Source organism: Pseudophryne corroboree, chromosome 4 (assembly GCF_028390025.1).
Source record: "Pseudophryne corroboree isolate aPseCor3 chromosome 4, aPseCor3.hap2, whole genome shotgun sequence".
Lineage (NCBI taxonomy): Eukaryota > Metazoa > Chordata > Amphibia > Anura > Myobatrachidae > Pseudophryne > Pseudophryne corroboree.
The window spans coordinates 287,711,701-287,730,199 of NC_086447.1; positions in this window are offsets into that span (position 1 = coordinate 287,711,701).

The window sequence follows — 18,499 nt, forward strand, 5'->3', positions numbered from 1 at the left end:
AGACAATGTTTATTAAGGTAATAACAACTGCAGTCTAAACCTGTATTAAATACCTGCTGTACTTACTTACCTGGTAGATGTTGAACTTGTCTGTTGTCAATGAAGAACCTGAATAGGAAACCAGAAGACAGCTACTGTATACGGATATGCAGTGGCGGAACTACCGCCAGTGCTAGCTGTGCCTTGCACTGGGGCCCACCACTGTCAAGGGGCCCAAAGCAGTGTGGTATGTAATGAATCAAACTGACTTGTTACATGCCGCCTGGCTGTGGGCCGCCGAAGAGGAGAGGAACGCAGCGGCCACGGGAGAGGGAGGAGGAGGGAGGTGGAGGAGAGAGATGCAGCAGAGCTGTATAATTGGTAGAGGCGCTGCTGCAGCTGTCCCTCTCCTCCACCATAGGCTGTCCTCCGCCACTGTGAATGCTGGGAAGCGCATCCCAGCATTCACAGTGGCAGAGGACTGCCTATGGTGAAGGAGAGGGACAGCTGCAGCAGTGCCTCCACCAACTACACTGCGCTGCTGCGGCTCCCTCCTCTCCCTCCCTCCTCCTCCTTCTCCTATGCCCGGGATCTCTGCCAGAAGCTGCTGCACCGAGGTGCCTGACTGCCAGCGGACACAGAAAGTATAATCTATTCTTTCTTTCTTTCTTTCTTTCTTTCTTTCTTTCTTTCTTTCTTTCTTTCTTTCTTCCTTAATGTGTAAAAAAAGGGACGCTGTCTGCCGTAATGTGTAAAAAAGGGGGACGCTGTCTGCCGTTATGTGGAAAAAAGGGGACTTTGACTGCCATAATGTGTAAAAAGGGGACGCTGTCTGCCCTAATGTGTAAAAAAGGGGACGCTGTCTGCCTTAATTTGTAAAAAAGGGACGCTGCCTGCCGTAAATTGCAAAAAGGGGGACGCTGTCTGCTGTAATTTGTAAAAAAGGGGGCGCTGTCTGCCGTAATGTGTAAAAAAAGGGGACTTTGTCTGCCAAAATGTGTAAAAAGGGGACGCTGTCTGCCGTAATGTGTAAAAAAGGGGACGCTGTCTGCCGTAATGTGTAAAAACGGGACACTGTCTGCCGTAATTTGTAAAAGGTAGATTCTGCCGTAATGTGTAAAAAGGGGACGCTGTCTGCCGTAATGTGTAAAAAAGGGGAATCTGTCCGCCGTAATGTGTAAAAGGGGCTCTACCTGGTGTAGTGGTGCTACTGTGCGGCTTAATTTGAATAATGGAGACTACTGTGCACCGTTATATGTATTGGTATTATTTAGTGGCCACACCCTTTCCCCATGAAGCCACACCCCTATATTTTTTGTGCGCGCCTAAGGCGCGCACTGCCCTGTTTGACATAGAAGGGGGGGGGCGATGCCGTTTCTTGCACACAGCGCTAAAATGTTTAGTTACGGCACTGTTGCTTGGTATCCATTTCCCTGGCCCTGAGCAGGTCACCCTCAAAAGATCCTCTCCAGGGGTGAGGGGGTGGACTTGGATAGGATGAGGAAGGGGGGGCCCAAAGCATTTTGTTGCACCTGGGCCCACTGCTCTCTATTTCCGCCATCCGGTAATCATAACTGTATTATAAATATAAAGAGAGTAATTCTGTTATTGTTGCCTACACTCAGGGTCTTATCTAAAGAGGAGGAGGGCCATGTGCAGGCTCTCTCTGGGCCCCCTCCTCTCTAGGCAGCAGCGCTTAGCTCAGCACACTAGGGTCACTAGGAGACTCCAGAGGATAAGTATTCAAATCAATGTGTGCAGGGTGTGCAGTGTGAGTCCGCCTGGACCCCGGGGACCCCTGTGCACCACACACATGGCATCCATTATAAATACGCCAGTGCATACACTACATCTAAATATTCTCACTTATACACCAATTATCCATTACTAGCCTACCCATGCGGGCCCGGGTTAAAAGCATCATTTTATGGTAGAAGCTTGGGTGGTAGCACAAGTGGTTTGACTAAAACCCTGAATTATAAGCTAAGGGGTACAGATAAAGAAAGCATGTACTGTATAGTAAGGGATGTTGGTAGAATAAAAGATGAGAGGAATAGAGAGATAAACAGGTAGGTCAATTTATAAGATAATGATATAACAAGAGATATGGGAAAGACGAAGATCACAAAAAAAAAAAAACCAAAGGGGGAAGGAAAGGGATGTAGTTATGTGACCGTCGGTCTCACAATAGCGACGGCTACATCCCGCCCACATCTAAATCCCGACAGTTGGCATGTTGACTAGCAGGGACTACTCCCACTGGTGGGTGTCCACGACATCCATAGAGTGGGAATAGAACCTGTGGTGAGTGCAGCTCGCCACCGTGCCCGCAAGGATCCCGTGGTCAGTATGCTGACTGCAAGGATCCTCAGCGCCGGAAAGGCATACCAAACCCGATGGAAACATGGGGGGGGGGGGGGCATTCCGAGTTGATCGCTCACTAGCTACTTTTAGAAGCCGTGCAAACGCATTGTCACCGCCCACGGGGTAGTGTATTTTCGCTTTGCAAGAGTGCTAACGCCTATGCAGCTGAGCGGTACAAAAACATTTTGTGCAAAACATGACCAGCCCTAGTTACTTATTCTGTGCGAAAATTGCAGAGACGAAGGTCCCGGTTTTATGTCAGATACCCGCCCTGCAAATGCCAGGACATGCCTGCGTTTTTCAAAACACTCCCAGAAAACGGTCAGTTGACAACCATGAACTCCCACTTCCTGTCAGTCTCCTTGCGATCGGCTGTGCGAATGGAATCGTCGCTAGAAGCAGTGCAAAACAACAATGCTCTTTGTACCCGAATGATGCGCGTGCGCATTGCGGTGCCTATGCATGCACACTTTAACTGTTTTTTTTAAAATGATCACTGCGCAGCGAACATTGGCAGCTAGCGATTAACTCAGAATGAGGGCCAAAGAGTGACTAAAAACTAATAATGTAGATGTTTGATTTTGCACAAGGGTCCAGGGGCTTCTAACTAGTGATGTGCACCGGAAATTTTTCGGGTTTTGTGTTTTGGTTTTGGATTCGGTTCCACGGCCGTGTTTTGGATTGGGACGTGTTTTGGCAAAACCACCCTGAAATTTTTTTGTCGGATTCGGGTGTTTTTTTACAAAAAAACATTCAAAAACAGCTGAAATCATAGAATTTTGGGGGTCATTTTGATCCCATAGTATTATTAACCTCAATAACCATAATTTCCACTCATTTCCAGTCTATTCTGAACACCTCACACCTCATAATACTATATTTAGTCCTAAATTTGAACCGAGGTCGATGGATGGCTAAGCTAAGCGACCCAAGTGGCCGACACAAACACCTGGCCCATCTAGGAGTGGCACTGCAGTGTCAGACAGGGTGGCAGATTTCAAAAATAGTCCCCAAACAGCACATGATGCAAATAAAAAAAGAGGTGTGCCAAGGTTGCTGGATAGCTAAGCTAAGCAACCCAAGTGGCCGACACAAACACCTGGCCCATCTAGGAGTGGCACTGCAGTGTCAGACAGGATGGCAGATTTAAAAAATAGTCCCCAAACAGCACATGATGCAAAGAAAAAAAGAGGTGCAATGAGGTAGCTGTGTGACTAAGCTAAGCGACCCAAGTGGCCAACACAAACACCTGGCTCATCTAGGAGTGGCACTGCAGTGTCAGACAGGATGGCAGATTTAAAAAATAGTCCCCAAACAGGACATGATGCAAAGAAAAAAAGAGGTGCACCAAGGTCGCTGAATGGCTAAGCTAAGCGACCCAAGTGGCCGACACAAACACCTGGCCCATCTAGGAGTGGCACTGCAGTGTCAGACAGGATGGCAGATTTAAAAAATAGTCCCCAAACAGCACATGATGCAAAGAAAAAAAGAGGTGCACCAAGGTTGCTGGATGGCTAAGCTAAGCGACCCAAGTTGCCGACAAAAACACCTGGCCCATCTAGGAGTGGCACTGCAGTTTTCTAGCGAGAGGATGAGTGCTTCCATCCTCATGTGAATCTGAACCACTAGCCATGAACATAGGCCAGGGCCTCAGCTGTTCCTTGCCACTCCGTGTCGTAAGTGGCATATTGTCAAGTTTACGCTTCTCATCAGACACTTTTAATTTTGATTTTTGGGTCATTTTACTGAACTTTTGTAGTATACTTGACAACACAGAGGTAGAGCAATGGACTACTGTACCGTACTGCTATATATATATATATATATATATATATATATATACTGGTGGTCACAGCAAAATTCTGCGCTGTCCCCTCCTACTATATACTGCGCACAACTAAAATGCAGCACAGGTATGGATGCATAGTATACTTGACGACACAGAGGTAGAGCAGTAGACTACTGTACCGTACTGCTATATATATACTGGTGGTCACAGCAACATTCTGCACTGTCCCCTCCTACTATATACTGCGCACAACTAAAATGCAGCACAGGTATGGATGCATAGTATAATTGATGACACAATGGTAGAGCAGTGGACTACTGTACCGTATGTCACAACTGAGGGCCTGAGCTGATGGGAGGCAGCCTCAGTTGTAGGGGCTGAGATGTACCGGAACCTGGGAGGTTGTATCAGACCCCTGGACATGTAAGTAACATGAAGAATAACCGCCCGAAGGCGTGACCACGACAACTTGAATAAAAGTCAATGATGTTTATTTATGACAAACTCCATGCATCACAGTAGCAGTAAAAGAAACATAAAAGTCAGCAAAGAATAAATACAGTTCCTGGGAACTACAGGGTGGCAGGAGCCACAGGGCACTGGTAGTGTGAGATAGGTCTTATAATCTTCTAGATGGAAAGTCCTTACCAGGCCCGACTGTAGCAATGGAGATAACCCAGGATTGTACCAGCTGGTGTTCCAGGAAAAGCTGGGCTGCTGTAGATAAAACGGCTGCTGTGGATACTGGCTGGAACCAGACTGTTGTTGGCACGGAGTGGATACTGGCTGGAACCAGTTAAATAATAAATGAACTTGGGAGCGATGAAATATGAGCTGAAGTTAGGAGTTTGAGAGCGGTGAAATTATAATACCGGTGGAGAGTGGTAAACTGTAGAAAGGACACCGGCCCTTTAAGAGAAGCTGTACTCTGCTGGAAGCTGGGCTGGAAGCAGGTAATGTTGTAGCTGGAAACAGATGAATCCAAAATGGATCGGAGAGTCAGGCTACACCGCAGGTGGAATGCTGGTGCGGGTCTCTATGGTGGAAGTCTCGAGACAGGAGCTGGAACCTGGAAGACAATCACAGGAGAGAGACAAACAGGAACTAGGTTTGACAACCAAAGCACTGACGCCTTCCTTGCTCAGGCACAGTGTATTTATACCTGCAGCAAGGAAGGGATTGGCTAGGCAATTATGCAGATTATCAATACTGAGAACAGATTGGTGGAAATGATCAGCTGACAGAATCCAAGATGGCTGCGCCCATGCAGACACTTGGAGGGAAGTTTGGTTTGTAATCCATGTGGTAATGAAAACAGTAATGGCGGCGCCGGCCACCGGAGACAGGAGGCGCCAGGCTGACAGATGCACATCCAACCACGCGGACACAGCGGAGGCCGCGGCTGATGTAATCGCCACTCAGACACTCTGCATGCAGAAGTTCAGGGACGGCGGCGGAGGCCGCGGGAGACGCCATGCCAGGTGTAATATGGCGTTTACTGTGACAGCATCCCAGAGTGACAGGAGAGGATACAGGAATGTACACATCAGGATAATAGATGGGATCCGGTCCTGGAGCGCTGAGCCAGCCTTAGGAGGCATCTGATGGGTAAGAAATGGCGTCCAGATACCCGGATCGTGACAGCACCCCCCCCCTTTAGGAGTGGCCCCAGGACACTTCTTTGGCTTTTGAGGAAACTTGGAATGGAATCTCCGAACCAAGGCAGGAGCATGGACATCAGAAGCATTGGTCCATGAACGTTCCTCAGGACCATAACCCTTCCAGTCAATAAGATATTGTAGTTGACCGTAACGGTGACGTGAGTCCAGGATCTTGGCCACTTCATACTCAACGCCTCGTTGAGTTTGGACTTTCGGAGTTGGAGGAAGTGAGGAATGAAACCGATTCAAGATCAGCGGTTTCAACAGGGAAACATGGAATGTCCTGGGTATTTTTAAGAAGGGAGGCAACTGGAGTCTGTAAGCAACAGGATTGATGACTTGTTCAATCTTGAAAGGACCGATATAGCGAGGTGCAAACTTCATACTGGGAACTCTTAACCTCAAATTCTTCGTGGATAACCATACCCGATCACCCACCTTGAGAGCAGGAACTGCTCGACGCTTCTTATCCGCAAACTTCTTGTACCTGAACGATGCCTTGAGCAGAGCTGATCGTACGCTCTTCCAGATATTGGCAAACTGATGCAAGGTGATATCCACTGCGGGAACAGAAGTTGCTGGAAGCGGTTGGAACTCAGGGACTTTAGGGTGGAATCCAAAGTTAGTGAAGAATGGTGTTGAAGCAGATGAAGAATGATACTGGTTGTTATGACAGAACTCGGCCCAGGGAAGTAATTGAACCCAGTCATCTTGAGAGGAGGACACATAGATGCGGAGGAAGGCCTCCAAGTCCTGATTCACCCTCTCGGTTTGACCATTGGTCTGAGGATGGTAAGCCGTGGAAAACTTTAGCTTGACTTGGAGGACTTGACATAAACTTCGCCAGAATTTGGCTGTGAATTGAACTCCTCGATCTGAGATAATTTCTTCAGGAAGACCGTGGAGTCGGAAGATCTCTTGTATGAATACTTGAGCCAACTTGGAAGCTGACGGAAGACCGGTGAGAGGAATGAAGTGTGCCATCTTGGTGAACCGGTCAACTACCACCCAGATGGTATTGAACTTGTTGCACATGGGTAAATCTGTAATAAAATACATCGACAAATGGGTCCAAGGTCGACGGGGAACAGATAGTGGAACCAGTTGCCCCGCAGGCGACTGGCGGGATACCTTATGTTGAGCACACTTTGGGCAAGATGCAATAAACTCCAAGACGTCCTTTTTCAGAGTTGGCCACCAATAGGACCTAGAGATAAACTCCAGGGTTTTTTGGATACCTGTATGTCCGGCAAAACGGGAAGCATGGGCCCAATGCATGAGCTTCTTCCTTAGCATCGGTTTCACAAAACTTTTCCCTGATGGGGGCGTAGAGTCCATCCCTACCGTGGAGAATGCCAACGGATTTATAATAGGATGCTTGTCTGAAGACTCTGACTCATTTTCTTGCTCCCATGAGCGGGAAAGGGCATCGGCCTTGCGATTCTGAGAGCCCGGACAGAACTGGAGTTTAAAGTCGAACCTGGAAAAGAAAAGTGCCCATCTGACCTGACGAGGGTTGAGACATTGTGCGCCTTTCAGATATAAAAGGTTCTTGTGGTCTGTAAGTATGGTGATTGAATGAGAAGCTCCCTCCAACAGATACCTCCACTCTTCTAGAGCGAGCTTGATGGCTAGCAACTCCTGGTCGCCAATGGCATAGTTGCGCTCAGCTGGGGAGAACTTCCGGGAGAAGAAACTGCAAGGGTGTAAATGGCCATCTTTAGCCCTCTGAGATAACACCGCTCCTACTCCAACGGAGGAGGCATCCACCTCTAAGATGAAAGGAGAGTCGATGTCAGGCTGTTTCAGAACAGGCGCAGAGATGAACCTTTGTTTTAAAAGATGAAATGCTTGCATGGCTTCTTCAGACCACTTGGACGGGTTAGCACCCTTCTTAGTGAAAGCAGTAATAGGCGCCACAATGGTGGAAAAGTCTCGTATAAACTTTCGGTAATAGTTGGCGAACCCTAAGAACCTCTGGACCCCTTTGAGGGTTAAGGGTACCGGCCAATTTTGGATTGCTTGTAGTTTCTCAGGATCCATCTCTAGTCCGGAACCGGACACAATGTACCCTAGAAACGGAATGGACTTGACTTCAAAGACGCATTTCTCTAATTTGCAATAGAGATGATTGACACGGAGACGGGACAGAACCTCTTTAACCCAAAAACGATGTTCCTCTAAATCGTTGGCAAAAATGAGGATATCGTCTAGATAGACCACGACATGACGGTATAGAATGTCTCTGAAGATCTCATTGACAAAATGCTGGAAGACAGCTGGAGCATTGCTCAATCCGAAGGGCATGACGAGGTACTCATAATGTCCGTCACGGGTGTTAAAGGCGGTCTTCCACTCGTCACCCTCACGGATCCGGATGAGATTGTATGCACCTCTCAAGTCCAGCTTTGTAAAGATGGTAGCTCCGCTAACTCTGTCAAAGAGCTCAGTAATCAGGGGTAAAGGATAACGGTTCTTGATGGTAATGTCGTTCAAACCTCTGTAGTCGATGCACGGCCGCAGACCACCATCTTTCTTTTTTACAAAAAAGAAGCCTGCGCCGGCTGGAGAAGAAGAAGGTCGAATGAACCCCTTTGCTAGGTTCTCTTTAATGTATTCCTCCATAGAATGCGTCTCAGGCAGAGACAACGGATAAGTTCGGCCTCGAGGTGGAACCTTCCCTGGAACGAGATCAATCGGGCAGTCCCATTCTCTATGAGGAGGAAGGATATCAGCAGAAGCTTTACTGAACACATCCGTGAAATCTTGATATGGAGGAGGTGGAACATCAGACGACCTGGGGGAGGAAGAACAGACAGGCAATACTTTAAACAAACATGTCTCAGCACAGGAGGAACCCCATGCCAGGATTTGCGTAGTCGTCCAATCAATTGTAGGATTGTGAAGACGGAGCCATGGAAGGCCCAGGACCACAGGATGTGTGGCTCTTGGAATCACTAAAAAAGAAATAAGTTCGGAATGAAGAACTCCCACTCTCAGACGAACTGGTAGAGTCCTTAAAGAAATAACTGCATCAAAAATTTTGCTGCCATCTACGGCAGTTAAAGAAATGGACGAAGGAAGTCTCTCGGTGGGTAGGGACCACCGTTTAACATAGGCTTCGGTAATAAAGTTCCCAGCTGCTCCGGAATCAAGGAGGGCAATGACGTTCCAATAACGTTGAGCAACTTGAAGCGAGACTGGGAGATTACAATCTTGAGGAGATGGAGAGGAGATCATTACTCCTAGCCGGCCCTCTCCTTGGCGAGCTAGGATTTGGAGTTTCCCGGACGTTTGGGACAGGCATTAATGGTGTGAGACGGAGCTGCACAATAAAGACAGAGAGACTCGGAGAGACGTCTTCGGCGCTCAGCAGGAGTTAAACGGGAACGGCCAATTTGCATGGGCTCATCTTTAGTTGGTGACAGTTGGCGAGGAGGAGGAGCAGAAGATTTTGGAGCAGATGATCTTCCACGCTCAGTTGCTCTCTCTCTGAAACGTAAATCAACTTTCGTGCAGAGTGAGATTAGCTCATCTAACTTAGAGGGTAAGTCTCTGGTAGCTAACTCATCTTTAATACGCTCAGATAAGCCATGCCAGAATGCAGCATACAGGGCCTCGTCGTTCCATGCCAGTTCGGATGCCAGGATCTGGAACTGTATCAGATATTGTCCTACAGTACATGACCCCTGGCGTAAACGGAGAATCTCGGATGAAGCTGAGGTTACCCGGCCTGGCTCGTCGAAGATGCGCCTGAATGTTGAGACGAATGTAGTGTAAGAAGATAGCAGGGTGTCGGACCTCTCCCATAACGGTGCTGCCCAATCAAGGGCTGAGCCACTGAGAAGAGAAATAATGTAGGCAATTTTTGTACGGTCACTGGGAAAATTGCCAGGTTGTAGCTCAAACTGAATCTCACACTGGTTGAGAAATCCCCTGCAGAATCTTGGAGATCCGTCAAATTTTGCTGGCGTTGGAAGATGAAGACGTGGAGCAGAAATGGGTAAGGTGGGTGGGGTTATAGCTGGAGTCACTGTGGTTGACGCACCAGACGCGCCTGATCCACGGAGAGTTGTCTGAATCCCATCCAGCCGAGTAGAGAGATCCTGGAGACAGCGAATGATGTGGCCCTGTGCAGCCTCCTGATGTTCTAGTCGGGCTGCCAGTTCTTGCATCGGCCTGGCCACTTGATCCTGGTCTCCGGCTGGATTCATTAGGTCAGTGCTTACTGTCACAACTGAGGGCCTGAGCTGACGGGAGGCAGCCTCAGTTGTAGGGGCTGAGATGTACCGGAACCTGGGAGGTTGTATCAGACCCCTGGACATGTAAGTAACATGAAGAATAACCGCCCGAAGGCGTGACCACGACAACTTGAATAAAAGTCAATGATGTTTATTTATGACAAACTCCATGCATCACAGTAGCAGTAAAAGAAACATAAAAGTCAGCAAAGAATAAATACAGTTCCTGGGAACTACAGGGTGGCAGGAGCCACAGGGCACTGGTAGTGTGAGATAGTTCTTATAATCTTCTAGATGGAAAGTCCTTACCAGGCCCGACTGTAGCAATGGAGATAACCCAGGATTGTACCAGCTGGTGTTCCAGGAAAAGCTGGGCTGCTGTAGATAAAACGGCTGCTGTGGATACTGGCTGCAGGGCCGTTTCTACAGGCGTGCGAGCCGTGCATTTGCACGGGGCGCCCACTGCGGCTCATGCTGCCAGCAGCTGCATTCAGTATTTTGATTCCCCCCTCCCCTCCGTTTTACTCCGCTCGCTGGGCGGAGCTATGCATTGTGACGCGATTGCGTCCCGACGTCATGACGCCGTGACGTCATGACGCGAAACGCCGGCGGTTTAGGTAGACGCCGCTGAGGAGCGGGTGGGCGCCATTGTAAATCCGTCAGGCGCCAGGGGCAAGCTGAGCTGAGGACGGTAATTTGGCTGGCAGTGGCTGTGTGCTGATGGTGGAGCGGCTGCGGAGGATTAGCTGTAGACCGCATTTCAAAGGTAGCGTAGCACTGACAGACTCACTGACCACGCTTATTCTGCAGCCAGCAGTCTCTTACTGTGAGAGACTGTTGGCTGCAGAATAAGCGCGGTCAGTGAGTCATTCTCACCCAGTCACAGTCAGACTGCTGGGTTTGTGTCTTTGTGTGGGGGGGGGGGGGGGGAGAGAAGAGAGAGGAAATAAAAAAAAAATAATGGGATTCCATGTTGCTCTCGGGGGCGCCTCACAGTCACACTGCTGGCTTGCTGGGTTTTTTCTTAGGATGGATTTGTGTCTTTTTCCAGGGAGGATGGGGGGAGGGGGGGGGGGGTAGGTAAATGAAGGCTATAGATAGGAGCCTGCAATGTATTTCTCCACCCTTTTTTTTGGGTGGGTGGAGGGGGGGGGGGGATAAATTGCAGGCTCCTATTTATAGCCTCCATTTACCTACCTCCCCCCCCCCCCCTCCCCACACCTCCCCCTGGAAAGACACAGATTCTCCCTGAAAAAAAAAACACAGCAAGCCAGCAGTCTGATTGTGAGGCGCAGTGCCGTTTCTAGCGGCGGGCGAGCCGTGCAACCGCACGGGGCGCCCGCCGTGGCACTTTGTGACCACTGCTCTCCTCCCTCTCTCTCCCCCCGAGCGCTCCTGCTCGGGGGGCGGGGCTTCGCGGAATGACGCGTTTGCGTCGTGACGTCACGACGCAAACGCGTCATTTCGCGAAGCCCCGCCCCCCGAGCAGGAGCGCTCGGGTGGAGAGAGAGGGAGGAGAGGAGGACTGGAGATAACCATCGACAGAGGAGGCGGCCGGCGCGCGGGACCCGAAGAGCGGCAAGTTGTAAGTATTCATTCTCTCTCTCTCTCTCCCCCCCTCCCTCCCCCCACTTGACACCTGCCGCACTGTGTAAAATGGGGATACCTGCCGCACTGTGTAAAATGGGGATACCTGCCGCACTGTGTTAAATGGGGGCACCTGCCGCACTGTGTAAATGGGGATACCTGCCGCACTGTGTAAAATGGGGGCACCTGCCGCACTGTGTAAAATGGGGGCACCTGCCGCACTGTGTAAAATGGGGGCACCTGCCGCACTGTGTAAAATGGGGGCACCTGCCGCACTGTGTAAAATGGGGGCACCTGCCGCACTGTTTAAAATGGGGATACCTGCCGCACTGTGTAAAATGGGGATACCTGCCGCACTGTGTAAAATGGGGGCACCTGCCGCACTGTGTAAAATGGGGGCACCTGCCGCACTGTGTAAAATGGGGGCACCTGCCGCACTGTGTAAAATGGGGATACCTGCCGCACTGTGTAAAATGGGGACACCTGCCTGCCGCACTTTGTAAAATGGGGACACCTGCCTGCCGCACTTTGTAAAATGGGGACACCTGCCTGCCGCACTTTGTAAAATGGGGACACCTGCCTGCCGCACTTTGTAAAATGGGGACACCTGCCTGCCGCGCTGTGTAATATGGGGACACTTGCCTGGTGTAATGTGTAAAAAGGGGACTTTTTTATTTTTATTTTTTCCCCCTGTGGTGGGTGTGATATCAGACGAGGCCACGCCCACTGTAATGAGACCACGCCCATTTCAATCAAGCCACACAGCCTTGTCGGGAGCGCGCGCGCATGCTTTTTTTCTGGCTATATGGGGGGGGGGGGGGCACGCAATTTTTTTTTTATAGCAATGGGGGGGGGCGCATTTTGAAAACTCGCACTGGGAGCCAAATTGTCTAGAAACGGCCCTGACTGGCTGGAACCAGACTGTTGTTGGCACGGAGTGGATACTGGCTGGAACCAGTTAAATAATAAATGAACTTGGGAGCGATGAAATATGAGCTGAAGTTAGGAGTTTGAGAGCGGTGAAATTATAATACCGGTGGAGAGTGGTAAACTGTAGAAAGGACACCGGCCCTTTAAGAGAAGCTGTACTCTGCTGGAAGCTGGGCTGGAAGCAGGTAATGTTGTAGCTGGAAACAGATGAATCCAAAATGGATCGGAGAGTCAGGCTACACCGCAGGTGGAATGCTGGTGCGGGTCTCTATGGTGGAAGTCTTGAGACAGGAGCTGGAACCTGGAAGACAATCACAGGAGAGAGACAAACAGGAACTAGGTTTGACAACCAAAGCACTGACGCCTTCCTTGCTCAGGCACAGTGTATTTATACCTGCAGCAAGGAAGGGATTGGCTAGGCAATTATGCAGATTATCAATACTGAGAACAGATTGGTGGAAATGATCAGCTGACAGAATCCAAGATGGCTGCGCCTATGCAGACACTTGGAGGGAAGTTTGGTTTGTAATCCATGTGGTAATGAAAACAGTAATGGCGGCGCCGGCCACCGGAGACAGGAGGCGCCAGGCTGACAGATGCACATCCAACCACGCGGACACAGCGGAGGCCGCGGCTGACGTAATCGCCACTCAGACACTCTGCATGCAGAAGTTCAGGGACGGCGGCGGAGGCCGCGGGAGACGCCATGCCAGGTGTAATATGGCGTTTACTGTGACAGCGTCCCAGAGTGACAGGAGAGGATACAGGAATGTACACATCAGGATAACAGATGGGATCCGGTCCTGGAGCGCTGAGCCAGCCTTAGGAGGCATCTGATGGGTAAGAAATGGCGTCCAGATACCCGGATCGTGACACCGTACTGCTATATATATACTGGTGGTCACAGCAACATTCTGCACTGTCCCCTCCTACTATATACTGCGCACAACTAAAATGCAGCACAGGTATGGATGCATAGTATACTTGATGACACAGAGGTAGAGCAGTGGACTACTGTACCGTACTGCTATATATATATACTAGTGGTCACAGCAACATTCTGCACTGTCCCCTCCTACTATATACTGAGCACAATTAAAATGCAGCACAGGTATGGATGCATAATATACTTGACGACACGGAGGTAGAGCAGTGGACTACTGTACCGTACTGCTATATATATACTGGTGGTCACAGCAACATTCTGCACTGTCCTTCTACTATATACTACAATGCATCACAGATATGGAGTGTTTTTCAGGCAGAGAACGTAGATATTTTCAGCACACTGAGCCCAGATATTTGCAAGCACACTGAGCACAGATGTGTATGGAATAGGTACAACAGGGTGCGATAAATCTGTGAATGTCAGTTACACGTTTAAGCCCTTTAGCGTGAAGAAGAAATTTAAAACAATACTTCCCTTATTACTTCATATATGCATCAACTCTTAATAGAGTTCCATATGCAAGGAAACAGAAAAATAGCATATAGTGTAGTATATTTGTATAGGGAAAATTTTATACATAAATTAAAGACAAATAAAACAAATATCATACATTTAAAACATGTCTTTTTCTCAAAGTTCCCAATGGAGGGTAATAGGGTGGAGGATTACCAGAAATCTGCCTGATGAAGGGACATTCCCGAAACGCGTAGCAGCAGGAGAGTGGAGCACCTACCGGACTTGACCCAGGGGAAAGGCTGACCAGACGACGGTGTCGTGGACGAGGGAACCAGGTTCCGGAGCCAGTTGCCCTAAGGTTACATCTTAAACGCCCACTAACACTTTGTTTCTGGTAATCCTCCACCCTATTACCCTCCATTGGGAACTTTGAGAAAAAGACATGTTTTAAATGTGTGATATTTGTTTTATTTGTCTTTAATTTATGTATTAAATTTTCCCTATACAAATATACTACACTATATGCTATTTTTCTGTTTCCTTGCATATGGAACTCTATTAAGAGTGGATGTATATATGAAGTATTAAGGGAAGTATTGTTTTAAATTTCTTCTTCACGCTAAAGGGCTTAAACGTGTAACTGACATTCACAGATTTAGCGCACCCTGTTGTACCTATTCCATACACATCTACATGTTCACTCTGGTATAGGGGAATACCATTGGTGCAAACGGGGCTTGCTGCTCACAATCTGAATTGGCGCCACATAAGTTCTTTAAACCTTCCTATTAACACTGAGCACAGATATTTGCAAGCACACTGAGCACAGATATTTGCAGCACACTGAGCACAGATATTTGCAAGCACACTGAGCACAGATATTTGCAGCTCACTGAGCACAGATATTTGCAGCACACTGAACACAGAAACTGAGAGAACGCAGCCACATCCTCTCGCTATCATCTCCAAAGCATGAGTGAAAATGGCAGCGACGCGCGGCTCCTTATATAGAATCCGAATCTCGCGAGAATCCGACAGCGGGATGATGACGATCGGGCGCGCTCGGGTTAACCGAGCAAGGCGGGAAGATTCGAGTCTGCCTCGGAACCGTGTAAAATGGGTGAAGTTCGGGGGGGTTCAGATCCTGAGGAACCGAACCCGCTGATCACTACTTCTAACTATGCTGTCGAAAGAGTTTTGTTATTATTTATTACTATTATGTCAGTGACAAATAATACTGTATTTGATTTTGAGATACGCAGTGGTTTAGCACACTGCTACCTCAGGCCCTTCTTGATATACAGTATTGGCACATAAAAAACAATAAAAAAAATAATATGTCAGTACATATACAAAACAGATGAGCCTCTACATTACCACCACTGTTGTTCATGTATTCTCTGCCATCACTTCAGAACATTAACACTGACAGCAAAAGATATGCAGTCCGGGACGCAATGATTTTTTTAAAAGGGGCAGTGGCAAATGCAGGATTTTCATGGGGGGGTTCCATACATGTATGTTTGTATGTATGTGTGTATATCTATCTTTATATATATATATATATATATATATATATATTAGTGATGAGCGGGTTCGGTTCCTCGGGATCCGAACCCCCGAACCCCCCCCCCCCCCCCCAAACTTTACCCATTTTACACGGTTCCGAGGCAGCCTCGGATCTTCCCGCCTTGCTCGGTTAACCCGAGCACGCCCGAACGTCATCATCCCGCTGTCGTATTCTCGCGAGATTTGTATTCTATATAAGGAGCCGCGCGTTGCCACCATTTTCACTCGTGCTTTGGAGATGATAGCGAGAGGACGTGGCTGAGTTGTCTCAGTTTCTGTGATCAGTGAGCTGCAAATATCTGTGCTCAGTGTGCTGCAAATATCTGTGCTCAGTGTGCTTGCAAATATCTGTGCTCAGTGTGCTGCAAATATCTGTGCTCAGTGTGCTTGCAAATATCTGTGCTCAGTGTGCTTGCAAATATCTGTGCTCAGTGTGCTGAAAATATCTACGTTCTCTGCCTGAAAAACGTTCCATATCTGTGCTGCATTGTAGTATATAGTAGGAGGGGACAGTGCAGAATGTTGCTGTGACCACCAGTATATATATAGCAGTACTGTACAGTAGTCCACTGCTCTACCTCTGTGTCGTCAAGTATACTATGCATCCATACCTGTGCTGCATTTTAGTTGTGTGCAGTATATAGTAGGAGGGGACAGTGCAGAATTTTGCTGTGACCACCAGTATATATATATAGCAGTATGGTACAGTAGTCCACTGCTCTACCTCTGTGTCGTCAGGTATACTATGCATCCATACCTGTGCTGCATTTTAGTTGTGTGCAGTATATAGTAGGAGGGGACAGTGCAGAATTTTGCTGACCACCAGTTTATACAGCAGTACGGTACAGTAGTCCACTGCTCTACCTCTGTGTCGTCAAGTATACTATGCATCCATACCTGTGCTGCATTTTAGTTGTGCGCAGTATATAGTAGGAGGGGACAGTGCAGAATGTTGCTGTGACCACCAGTATATATATAGCAGTACGGTACAGTAGTCCACTGCTCTACCTCTGTGTCGTCAAGTATACTATGCATCCATACCTGTGCTGCATTTTAGTTGTGCGCAGTATATAGTAGGAGGACAGTGCAGAATTTTGCTGACCACCAGTATATATATAGCATTATGGTACAGTAGTCCACTGCTCTATCTCTATGTCATCAAGTATACTACAAAAGAACAGTAAAATTACCCAAAAATCAAAATTAAAAGCGTCTGATGAGAAGCGTAAACTTGCCAATATGCCATTTACGACACGGAGTGGCAAGGAACGGCTGAGGCTATGGCCTATGTTCATGGCTAGTGGTTCAGATTCACATGAGGATGGAAGCACTCATCCTCTCGCTAGAAAACTGCAGTGCCACTCCTAGATGGGCCAGGTGTTTTTGTCGGGCACTTGGGTCGCTTAGCTTAGCCATCCAGCAACCTTGGTGCTCCACTTTTTTTCTTTGCATCATGTGCTGTTTGGGGACTATTTTTTAAATCTGCCATCCTGTCTGACACTGCAGTGCCACTCCTAGATGGGCCAGGTGTTTGTGTCGGCCACTTGGGTCGCGTAGCTTAGTCACACAGCTACCTCATTGCACCTCTTTTTTTCTTTGCATCATGTGCTGTTTGGGGACTATTTTTTAAATCTGCCATCCTGTCTGACACTGCAGTGCCACTCCTAGATGGGCCAGGTGTTTGTGTCGGCCACTTGGGTCGCTTAGCTTAGCCATCCAGCGACCTTGGTGCACCTCTTTTTTTCTTTGCATCATGTGCTGTTTGGGGACTATTTTTTAAATCTGCCATCCTGTCTGACACTGCAGTGCCACTCCTAGATGGGCCAGGTGTTTGTGTCGGCCACTTGGGTCGCTTAGCTTAGTCACACAGCTACCTCATTGCACCTCTTTTTTTCTTTGCATCATGTGCTGTTTGGGGACTATTATATAAATCTGCCATCCTGTCTGACACTGCAGTGCCACTCCTAGATGGGCCAGGTGTTTGTGTCGGCCACTTGGGTCGCTTAGCTTAGCCATCCAGCGACCTTGGTGCACCTCTTTTTTTCATTGCATCATGTGCTCTTTGGGGACTATTTTTTAAATCTGCCATCCTGTCTGACACTGCAGTGCCACTCCTAGATGGGCCAGGTGTTTGTGTCGGCCACTTGGGTCGCTTAGCTTAGCCATCCAGCGACCTCTGTGCAAATTTAGGACTAAAAATAATATTGTGAGGTGTGAGGTGTTCAGAATAGACTGGAAATGAGTGGAAATTATGGTTATTGAGGTTAATAATACTATGGGATCAAAATGACCCCCAAATTCTATGATTTAAGCTGTTTTTGAGGGGTTTTTGTAAAAAAACACCCAAATCCAAAACAAACCCGAATCCGACAAAAAATTTTCAGAGAGGTTTTGCCAAAACGCGTCCGAATTCAAAACAAAAACACAAAACCCGAAAAATTTCCGGTGCACATCACGAATAAATATATATATATATATATATATATATACACATATATACACATATATATCTATATATATATATATGTCTTTTAGAGATGAGTGGGTTCGGATCTCCGAGATCCGACCCCCCTCCCCCCCGAACGTCACCTATTTTACACGGGTCCGAGACAGCCTCGGATCTTCCCACCTTGCTCGGTTATCCCGAACGCGCCCTAACGTCATAATCCCGCTGTTGGATTCTCGCGAGATTCGTATTCTATATAAAGAGCTGCACGTCGCCGCCATTTTCACTCGTGCATTGGAGATTGAATGGAGAGAATGTGGCTGCGTTCTCTCCCTGAAAAGCTCCGTAATCTGTGCTCAGTGTGCTGCAAATATCTGTGCTCAGTGTGCTGCAAATATCTGTGATCAGTGTGCTGAAAATATCTACGTTCTCTGCCTGAAAACGCTGCATATCTGTGCTGAGTGTGCTGCAAATATCTGTGCTCAGTGTGCTGCATTGTGGGGACTGGGGACCACCAGTATGTAATTA